Raw genomic sequence first — 11,520 nt, forward strand, 5'->3', positions numbered from 1 at the left:
CCAGGCAACAACTGATCTTTTTGTCTCTATAGATTAGATGGCATTTTCCAGAATTTTATTTAAGTGCAATCATATGATATGTATTCTTTTTGCCTAACTTCTTTCACTCCGAATAATTATTTTGAGATTTACGCATGTTGTTGTAGTAATCAATAGTTCATTCCTTTTATTGCTGAGTAGTTATTTTCTTTTTTTTTTTATTGAGATACAATTTACATATAACATTAGTTTCAGGTGTGGAGCACAATTATATGTAATTGTATATATCGCAAAATGATCCTGATAAGTCTAGTTCGATCACTACACAGAGTTACAAGTTTTTTTCCTTGCGGTGAGAACTTTTAAGATCTACTCTCTTAGCAACTTTCAAATATACAATACAGTGTTATTAACTGTGTTCACATTACATTTTCAGGACTTACTTATTTTATAAAAATATGGAATGCTTCACCAATTTGAGTGTCATGCTTGCACAGGGCCCGTGCCAATTTTCTCTGTATCATTCCGATTTTATAAGACGTACTGCCAAAGAGAACACTGAACAGTATTTCATTTTATGGATACACTACCATTGCTGTACCCACCCACCTGTTGATGGACATTTGGGTTGTTTTCGGTTTTTAACTATTATAAACAGGACCCAGACTACGGTGCTAGAACAAGGCAGCTTGTGCTCTCAGGGTCGTACATATGTTCCACGTGCCTCACCTTGCGCGGACGAAGCTGCTATGAACATTTGCGTCAAGTCTTGGCATGGACACAACACATGCTTTCGTTTTTCCTGGGTAAATACCTAGGAGTGGCAGGGTCAAATGGTAGCTGTTCCTTTCACTTGTTTTAGAAGTTGCTAGATTGCTTTCTGAAGTCGTCATGCCATCTTACATTTCTACCCGCAACATAGTACACTCTGTCGCTTCACTTACTCACCAGCACGTGGTATGGTCAGCCTTCTGAGTTTTAGTCCTTCAAGTAGATGTGTAATGATATCTCACTGTGGGTTTTATTTGCCTTTCTCTAATAACTAAAGATTGAGCATCTTTCCATCTGATCATTTGCTATCCATGGATTGTCCTTGATGTAGTGTCTGCTCAAATCTTTTGCCAATTTTTAATTGGATTGTTTGTCATCTCATTGAGATGTAGTTATTTGTATACCCCAAATACGATTTCTGTGTCGGCTATATGTTTTATAATATTTTCTCCTAGTAGTTGGCTTGCCTTTTCATTTCCATAAGATCGTCTTTTGAATGACATAAGTCCTTGGGTTTTTCGAAGTTCACATTATCAATTGTTCCATGCTTTTTGTGTCATTTCAAGGAAACTTTGCCAAACCCAAAGTCATTAAGATTTTCTGTGTTTTCTTTGGGAAGTTTTAGCTCTAACGTTTTGGTCTTTCTCCATTATGGTTGATTTTAAGTATGGTATGAGGTAAGGGTTGCGTTTCATTTCCTCAACATGATATCCAATTGCTCCAGCATGATTTGATAAAAAGATGATTATTTCTCCATTGAAATGCCTTGTCAACATTGTTTAAAATTAGTTGATCATATATGTACAGGTCTATTTTGGACTCTATTCTGTTCTATTACTTTTTGTATTTCTCTTATCTCCAATGCCACACACATTTCCTGAATTTTAAAATCAGCTTGTCAATTAAAAAAAAATGTAAAAGCCAGCTGAGATTTTGAACAGAACTGCTTCGAATCCATACATTGATTTGGGAAAAATTCACACCTTAACCATACGGAGTTACCCAGTCTATGACCACAGTATCTCGTCCAGTTTACTCAGGTCTCTTCTCATTCCTCTCAGCTGTGTTCCGTAGTTTCCAGTGCTCAGGTCTTGTCCATCCTTTGTCAAATATATCCTTCCTCAGTAGTTCATACTTTTTATGTCATGTTAAACATATTGCTTATCTAGTGTCAAATTGATTGCTTTATTCTTTTATATTGGTCGTTTATCCAGAAACCTTGCTAAATTTAAAAGTTATACTAGCTTTTTCTGTAGATTCCAAAAAAGTTTTCTTAAATAAATGATTATGATTTCTGAAAACAAACTGTTTTACTTTTCCAACATGGTGCCGTTTTTTGTTCCCTTTTCTGGCTTTATTGCACTGGCCAGAACTTCTAAGACTAGTTCTAGTACTAACGGGTAGACATAGTAGCAGCAACCATCTTTTTCCCCCTGATATTAGAGGGAAAGGATTCAGTCTGTCACTATTAATTAGGATATTAGCTACAGGTTTTCTAGACTTGCCCTTTATCATATTGAGGACATTCCCTTCTTTTCCTAGACTGAGAGTTTCTGTCACGAATGAATATTGCACTTGCTAACATTTTCTTATGAACTTTTGCATCTGTGTTCATGAGAGGTATCAGCCTATAGCTCTTCTGGTTTTGTTTTTATTCCTATAGTGTGTTCTTCTGGTGTTTGTATTAGGCTAACACTAGTCTTCTAGGTTGAATGTTGACGTGCTCCTTCCTCTTGAATTTGCTGGAAGGTTCAGCATTAGCACACTTTCCAAGTCTTATACTGTTCGGGCTTTTCAGTCTATTGTTGTTCTGTTGGGTTTTTTTAAAGAATTTATTTATTTATTTGTGTGTGTGTGTGAGAGAGAGAGAGAGAGAGCACAAGCCTGGGGGGGGGGGGTGGTGGCCGAGGCAGAGGAAGAAGCAGGCTCCCCACTGAGCAGGGAGCCCGATGTGGGACTCCATCCCAGGACCCTGGGATATTGACCTGAGCCCAAGGCAGACGCTTCACCAGCTACGTCCCAATTTGTTGTTGTTCTTTGTTTCTCAGTTTCCAAGATAGGCTCCAGCTAAGGGTAATGAAGAAGAAAAAAACACAGCACTGGGCATCCATCATGTGCCACCAGGCACATTTACATGTTTAATCTCTGTTAGTTACCCCAGGACTAGCAGTGTGCATTATAGTCCCATTTTACAAGTTTATTGAAAGAGGTTAAATAACTTGCCTAAGATGACATAGTAAGTCTTGGAGTTCAGATTGGAAAGCAGGCTTCTAAGTCTCCAAAAGCTGCATCCTCTTTCCTACACCAGATGAGCAAATTAAAGTATATCCCTCGTAGTTTGAGAAACTAATATCTGGGAGTGCGAATTTAACTTCACTCCAGAGTCGCTTAAACGCACAGGTTGCATGTTGAACTAGACTCTGAAATCCACCCGATGTTGAAGCTGCTTGGAGTAGTTTCAGAAATAAACTTAGTTTGACACCAAGGAAAATGGAAATAACATGATAATTGAAGCAACAGTGCTATAATAAGACAGTGAGTAGATGAATTTACTGATTGCTGAGTCCAGCTGGAGTTCATAGTGATACTGATGGGTTCTGACTTGCGATTCTCTCAGAAGCACACAGGAGCCCAAGAAAATGGGCACAGTCCACATGGAAGGGGGCCTGCGAGGACTGGCAGAGCTGACTGGGGAGGTAAGGAGGGGGCGCGATCTCCCGCCTGACAGTGTGATTTCAGAAAGCACAATCAGCGGATAGGAAATGAGGAATGATGTTCAAACATTCAAATAAGAAAGCGAATGATGTGTGAATGTCTTGAATAATAAGGAAAGAATGAGGCCTAATGAGGACACAGGACATGCTCAGTGGTGGTGATGGAGTGGAACAGGTGGGAAAAGAAAGTTTGCCATGAGCGCCGGGCCTCTAAAACACCAGAGGGCAGAACGACTGTGAATGATGACAAGTCCGCAGTGGGATCATGTGCGAGATTGCTCTGGTTTATCTGTCCACCTGCCATCTGTCGCCTACCTCCTTAACCGTCTGCTGGGTGCTTACTACACGCCAGGCACCATGTCACCCTCTTCAAGGACGCATGAAAGACAAGCTCTGTCACTCCTGTGTCTGCCAAAGTAATGAGCAGAGAAATGGGGGGACATGGAGGTCATCTACCATAAAGTTAAAATGGTGTTGAAAAGAGAATGCAGCTGGTAGGTTCTTTATGCCAAAGACTACTTACTACAGAGATTCAGTGTCCACTCTTCAAACGGTACGAATAGATTCAGTTCTGAAATGCTAAAGAAAGAATAGGCAAAACATCAAAATCCTGAAGAAAATTTTCACATTATCCTAACAATAGGGACAATGACTCATTTAAATTCAATTTGGGGGCATTCTGAAATGTCGCAGTCTCCCCGAATAATACTTATTTATCCCCTTTCTAGAAAATGCTTGTCTGTGCTATCACTTGATCCTTATAATCCAGTCTGAGGTAGATAAGGAGTGCTATTCCTTTCTATGCACGAGGACGCCGAGGCCCGAGTGAAGTCACTCTCTTGCTCAAGGTTCGCGAAAAGAAAGAGCAGAGCTCTTCCCCAGACCCCTTCTGATCTGCAGCCCGAGGGGGTCCACGCAATCCGCACGCGCACCAGCTCCATCTCCGTGCCCCTTGGCGTCTTAGGTCATATTTTGTCCCTTACGCACCTGCACCAAGGGTCATGCAGAAATACCTAGCTCGACTGCGACTCCCGTTCCCTACTCTAGGACGCAGTAGGACGTGTAACAGGCACGCGGATCACGGACCCGCAATCCGGCGACGTTCTTCTTCATTTTATTGCTTCGCGCCTCACGGAGCCAGGAAGCTGTCTTCGGGCACAGGAAGAAGCGCTGGGCATCCTGTGGCTGCAGACTCACCAGCGGCCACATCCTGGAAAAAGGTGACAGGCCCTCCAGGAAGGGGCAACTGAATCTATCTCCTGACACAGCCGCGTAGACTCTTCCCCAAATCTGCAGCCATCCTTCCCAGTTAGTGAAACAAAATGTACCTTACGTTGTTCAACGACACTCACGAATCTTTTGAATTTCTGTTTCCAGAAAACACCCCGGAGCAGTAACAGGAATGTGGCATAAACTAGCATTCCCAAAGTGCAATCTGTACACGAAGGACCGCCCTTCGGGCAAATTCCATAGGAATGCTGCTCTGCAGCAACCGCCTGAGCTCAGGCACCTTCAGCCTTGCCTGACACCTTCGACCGGTTCTTCGGGCAACTAGAGAGGCTTGTTTTCATTCTGTGCTGGAGCAAGGCCCTGATCATTTTTTCTCCTGAGTAGATAAAACACAGAAGTGTTCTTAATCATGTCTCATATTCGGGGGCATCTGTTCAAGTCTCCCCTAAAAATAAGAGGCTGTATGTCAACTGCACCTTTCGCCCAGCCAGCAGAAGCCACCCCCAGCCGCCCCTGCTCAAGTGCGAGGCAGCAGAGGCACCGTGAGCTCTACCTTTTCACGCACACTCAGCTCACAACGTTCTACGGCCCACGTTGTGCAGCAGGTGCTCTGTGAAGCTTACACACTTCCGGTACATTTTCTCCCCTAGAATCCTCACGGCTGCTGACAGAAACCTTTTCGCTTCAAATGTCAGGCTGTGTGACCCTGGGAAGATCACTTCACCTTTCTAGGTCTCCAATGGTAAAATTAGAAAGTTGAACTAGTGGCTCTCTGAGGTCCCTAAGCAGTTTTAATATTCTATCACTGCTCTATGCTTCACCCATAAAACTTCACACACTGTTTTTTTAAGAAAAGCCTGTTGGGATAGTGGGTAAAGGTCCTTGAACAGGTACATTTCCAGGACTCCCTGCTCGCCCGTGGATCACAGGCGTGAGAGTCACACTTGCCTATAATAAAAACAAAAATGTGCCAACAATTCACCAGCAGACCCCAGCTTCATTTATGCAGCTCAGTGATGCCTGCGCCCCTGTCTGGGGAGGTCAAGTGCACAGAGGCAGCCACATTGAAAGAGAGGACAGCACCCTACCCCATTCCTCTTGAATCCTAAACACAGTCAGCCCATTGCCTGGGAAGCTTACCCTGGGGCCAAGTGATAGAGGAAAGGGGGAGGTTCCGAAGCCCCGCCACCGCTGACCCTTCCTGTCCATCCCCTGGTCTCTGTGAGGACCTCAGGGCCCACCCACCATCACACTCGTGGAGTGCAGCAACCCGGTTACTCCTCACCTCCACTGCAGAACTTACAAGAGATCTCCTAAAGCCACTCTCAGCCGGGCTTCCCTTCTCAGGTCCCCCAGAACTCTTTAGAACACCCAAGTGGGGCCCACACAGCTCTGCTCTCTTCATCGGCTGCCCTGCTCTCCCTGAGGCCTGGTCGCCATGTGGCCACTCACCTGCTCAGCTGACTCCCCGTCTCCCACAGCCGCACCTGGCGCTGGGTTGCTCCCCATAGTCCGGCTGGTGTCACAGCCAACAACCCTTGGCGACGCACTCTCCGTTTCTCAAGCTGCTCGGGCTGTGCCCCTTCCCCTTCCCTGCAAGTGGAGACTCTCCAGCACCTGCCTGGTCTTCCCACAGCCATGTGCCAGCATCACTTCAAAGCCGTCCTACCACACCTGGATTGGCCTTCCTCCCGCCAAGCTCGAGTCCCGGATAAGGACATTGGCTCCCAGGACACGGTTTGCTGGCTTTCCTGCACGGTCCCTGCTGTCTCGACAGCGATGTCTGGAACATTCCTTACAGTTGGTCACCAGATTCTGCTAATCTTAGCTCCATCTCTTGTTCCCCAGCCTGGCCGCCAGAGCTCCCAGTTAGCCCCGGCTTTAAACACGCCTCTCAGTTTCATCCCCCATCGTGCCTGCAGTGAGCTTTCCAAAATTCAAACCTGACCTTCTCACTCTAAGCTAAACTGTTCCGAGGAGCTGCCAATTCCTGCATTCTGGATTTTAAAATCTGTTTTAAAATACATCATGTAACGATAAACTGCACACAAGTGCATAAATACTGCTACCAACACCTGCACGCTCATCACCGCACCTGCCCCAACATCACAGTTGGGAGGCCTGTGTCCTCACGGCCACTATTTTGCACAACTTCAAGGGTCATGCCCAGGGGTCGCGCCACACACCCTCACAGCTGTGAGCAGCCCTGCATGTGCTCCCTGCTCCCCAGGTTCCCTCTCCAGGCAGTCAGCCCCAGACACAGAGCTACTCTTCATGTGCTCACCCTGTCTGCATCTCGAAGCTGTATGCAGTACCATTCTGCCCATATGTGTATTGTCCTCATTGTCATGGCTGCAAACAGTTCCATTGCATGACTATGTTGCAATTTTCTTAATCTCTTCTGTTGATGAAATTTAGGCTATTTTTGATTTTTTCTTTGCTACCACAGATACTATTGCTCTGAACATCCTTATACATGTCTCCCTGTGGATATAAATATTCTGGGCTGTAGGAGCGGAGTTGCTGGGGTTTAACATGATTTTCCAACGTGACTGCAAGAACTCACATTCTCACCAGCTGTGTCTGAAAACTCCTGGTGCTCTCTGTCCTCATCCCCATCAAGTACCACCAGGCTTCTCAGTCTTTGCCAACCTGTGAGGTTTTGAGTTTTCTAAATTTCTAGTGAGGCTGAACCTCTTATTTGCTTTTCCTTTTTGGTGATTTGCCTGTTGTTTTGGGTTTTTTTGCCCATTTAAAAAATTTGGTTTTATGTATTTTCATTGATCTTTATAATTCTTTGTATATTCTGAATACTAATATGTTATATGATAAATACAGGTATTTTATCAGATAGATACTAATATTTTATCAGGAAATTCAAGTTTTAATTTGATTGTAATTTCATGTACCAGTCTTTTCCCCAGCCGAAGGAGATTTCAAGTTTTTCCATCATGTCATTCATGATCCTTTCTCATTCACCTCCAGAGCCCTTTCTGGCTTCCTAAACCTGGGTGTCTCCCTGCCATCTGTGACCCCCACGGTAGTGATATTCATGGCCTCCCATGCCTCTCACATCCAGCTTTCTCCCTGACCCCTTCTGCATGAGGCGTCCTCCGTCCTGCAGCCATCGGTTTCCTAATAGCTTGCTTTGGTTACCTGAGTGTCTCTTTTCCCCCATTAGACTTCAGGATTTTAATCCCTTTGTTCAGACAGGGGGATTTGTAGGAGGCGGCAAGGCCCTTCAGACTCAGGATCCACACGGGGAGGGGGGGAGGGGGGAGGTGGTCTGGGTGTGAATGTACCCCAGGCGGGGCTGGGAAGCCAAGAGCAAAACCAGGTCTGAGGAGCAACGTGCTGGAAACTCTGGACACACTTGGTTCACCCCACAGGCAGGGTGTGGATGGGAATCCATGCGGGAGAGCCACCTGGACAGTGGGGTGAGGCACAGGGGCTGCGGGTGGGGCAGTTAAGAGCTCAGGTGGGACTGCACTCCCTTCACTTGGTGTGTCGGTGGGTCCCAGGCCAGCTGCTCCCAGCCAGGGCAGCCTCACAGGGTCAGCCAGCACGCTGTGCAGTCATTGCGGCTCCCCACGAGGTGCAGAGGCTGCCCTGGGCTAATGTCAGTCCGTGCCCCTGCTGCGTGCCCTGCCCTGGCCCCCCCGGGGTGGGCAGTGCTCATCCAGAAGAACGGGGCTAGGCTCCACCTTCATGTTATTAGAGCCAGAGATGACAGTTCACACACAGAAATGGGAAAAGGGAAAGAGGAACAGAATTGAGAAAATGAAGAAGAAATGGGGGAGAGGGAGGGGAGGTGGAGGGAAGGGGAAAGGGAGGAGGGGGAAGGGAGGAAGGGAGAAAGGGAGGAGGGGGAGAAAGGAGGGAGAGGGGCAGCAGCGCCACCTGGTGGTAGGTTGTACCACCAGCACGTCCTCAGCGGCAGGGCGGTCAGAGCCATCTAGTGGGCCCGCCTGACCCCGGGCTACACCAGAGCTAGGAACACGCTGGCTGCTGTAACAACAACAGATAACCGCTACTTACTGAGCAACAACTCGGAGGGGGTTTTCAATGACTAGATTCTTTTCACAGCTTTAGCTTTACTGGAAAATTGAGCAGCTGGTAGAGAGCTCCGTACGCCCTCCCATCAGCGGTCTCTGCTAGTAATGGCATCTGGCATTGGTTGGTACATTTGTGATGGTGACTGAACCAATACTGACACGTCCGTATGAACCAAACTGCATGCCTTGCGTTGAGGCTGACTCTTGGTTCTACGGGTTTTGATGAGTGTGTGTCACGTATCTACCGTTACAGCACAGAGAACGGTTCCAACACCCCCAAATTTCTCTGTGCTGCACCTATTCACCCCTCTCCCGGCCTCCCACTCTTGAACCCCAGGCAGTGACTGATCGTCCCCATAGCTCTGCGTCTCCCAGGACGTCACTGAGCTCGAGTCGCGCAGTTCGTGGCCATCTCAGGCCGGCTCTGTCCTTAGCGACATGCTCTTCAAGTTCCTCCGTGAATTCTCCTGGCTTCGTGACTCGTTTCTTTTTAGGACTGATAACATCCCGTGGTCTGGATGGACCCAGTTTATTTATCCATCACCTGTGTAGGACCTCTTGGTCACGTCCAGGTTTGGGTGATAATGAATAAGCCTGCTATAAACATCTGTGTGCAGGTGTTTTCGTGGACATAATCTTCAGATCCTGTGGGTAAATACCAAGGAGCGGGGCTGTTCAGGGAGGCTCGTACACAACGGAAATGGATTGCTCACCATTCTGGAGGCTGCAAGTCCAAGATCGAGGTGCCGGCACAGTTAGGTTCTGGGGAGGGCACTCCTCTGAGCTGCGACGGCTGTCTCCTCACTGTGTGTCCTCACCTGGTGAAAGGGGCCTCTTTTCTTAGGCACTGATCCCATTCATGAGGTCTCTACCTTCACGACCTAATCACTCCCAGAGGCCCCAGCTCCTAATACCATCAGCCTGGAGGGTGGGTTTCAACACATAAATTGGGGGGAGGGGGGAAGCAACACAAACATTCTCTCCATAACAATACCTTAACATAATTACTGCTCTCAGAGGTAGGTCTTGTCATTTGAGACACGCTGCCTATACCAAAGGTGAGCTTTAATTTCAAATGATGTGTAGTGAACACCATGTAACTGTGGCATACCAGACCTTTCCGGGAGATATTCTGAGCGGGGACAGCACAGAGGCAGAGCCATCCTTCTGACAGGGGCCAGAGCTCTTACGGTGATGCATCATTCACTTGTTGTGTGTTAACATTTCTTAACTTCTCTGAGGCTCAGTTTATTCATCTAAAATAAGTGAGGGCTCATGTTCTCTCTAGCTCTGACACTTTTATGATTCAATGATTTTGGAAGCTTACCTTGAAGACGCAGGAAATTGCTACATACGGGAGTGTGCGGAAGTAGCGGGGGTCTGACATGCGGCCACAAGAGGAACGAAACTGAAGTTTTCGCTTTATCCTCAGCTGAGATCTGAAACAGAACGGTAGGAGGGAGGAAGCCTCAGACCCGCCCGTCTGAGGCTACTGTGACAACTGCATGCAGGACACCATGTGGCCCCAGCCACACATTTAGCAGCAGAAACGAAGACCCATAAAACCCAACGGAAAACTTCCTATGGGAATTTCAGTCTAAAACGAGATAGCTGCCATCTTTCTCTTAACATCGCAAGTCCAAGCTTCATCCGAAAGCCCAGCCTCAGGAGCCAGACCCACCAGCTCTGGGCACTGGGAAAGCCAACGGGCTGAAGACTCGCCCCGGCCTTGTCTCTTGTCTGGGGAACCGGGAGGGTCTTCACGCCTCCCTCAGAGGTTGTCATGAATGTCAGTGGTGTACGGAGAGTATATACGGCAGCATGACAGCCTCCAGGAAAGGCCAGCCATTGTCACGCCCGCCAGGCCCACTGTGGAAGCCCTGGGTTCCGTGGCGCCATACCGGCTGCCATACTGGCTGCCGTGCTGAGTCCCGGAGCCCTGGCCTCGCTCTGCCTTTCAGCCCACCTCACCAGCTGCGTCACTTCTCCAGGGACTTACACTCTTCAGCTCTCCGAGTGACCTCATTCAATCAGCCGCTGACCATGTCTCTGGAAGCAAAAGGAGAAAGTCAAAAAATTAAGTGAGACACAGGATATTTCAGAGTTGTAGAAATTTCAAATATGACCTGGAAAGGAAAATGACAGAATTTGTTTTCCTCCACCAATGAAGCACAAAAGAATTCCTTTTCTCACTCCCTCATTTTCTATATAATGAGAATTTTGGGAGCAGAGGTGTCTTAGCCTGGTTCAACCGAAAGCAGAGCCTGCAACAGAGGCCTCCATACGGGTGCTGTACCTGGGAGTGTGACTCTAGGGAACGGAAATCGGTAAGGAAGCCCAATGCCATGTACTCCCCAGTTGGGGCCACCATGCACCCTACCGGGGACCTTCCGAGGAACATTAGGAAATGCATTCCAGAACCATCTGCCTGGCTGATGGAAAGAAAGTCCAAGGGTCTTTCCTACCCTATTTTGGGGTGGTTTTTAACCAAGTAAACCTTGGCGTGAACTGCGGCGCATTGACATAGATCCAGCATGGTTCTCCCTCTGTTGACCATGGTCATCTGAAATGGGACTTCAAACCCAGAAATAAAAATAAAGTCCCCCAATAACAACAAAACGGGGCCCCAGGCATCCAGCAGCCATTGGCCTAGTGTTCAAATTCTCACGGTTTAAGGGCAATGTTACTTCTCTGCACCCAGCAATCTCACCAAATAGGAGAAGGAGCAGGACAGGAGCCCAACAGCACTGACTGCAGAGGAAGGAGACAAG

General features: G+C 47.4%; 1 non-coding gene across 1 annotated transcript; it reads right to left on the reverse strand.

The window, feature by feature from the left end:
• Positions 1-431: 431 nt before the first annotated feature.
• Positions 432-536, reverse strand: LOC113253587 (U6 spliceosomal RNA). The gene has a single exon (XR_003315478.1). It is a non-coding gene; the product is annotated as a U6 spliceosomal RNA (small nuclear RNA).
• Between the last annotated feature and the right edge of the window lie 10,984 nt (positions 537-11,520).

The sequence above is a fragment of the Ursus arctos genome, unplaced genomic scaffold (assembly GCF_023065955.2).
Source record: "Ursus arctos isolate Adak ecotype North America unplaced genomic scaffold, UrsArc2.0 scaffold_17, whole genome shotgun sequence".
NCBI lineage: Eukaryota > Metazoa > Chordata > Mammalia > Carnivora > Ursidae > Ursus > Ursus arctos.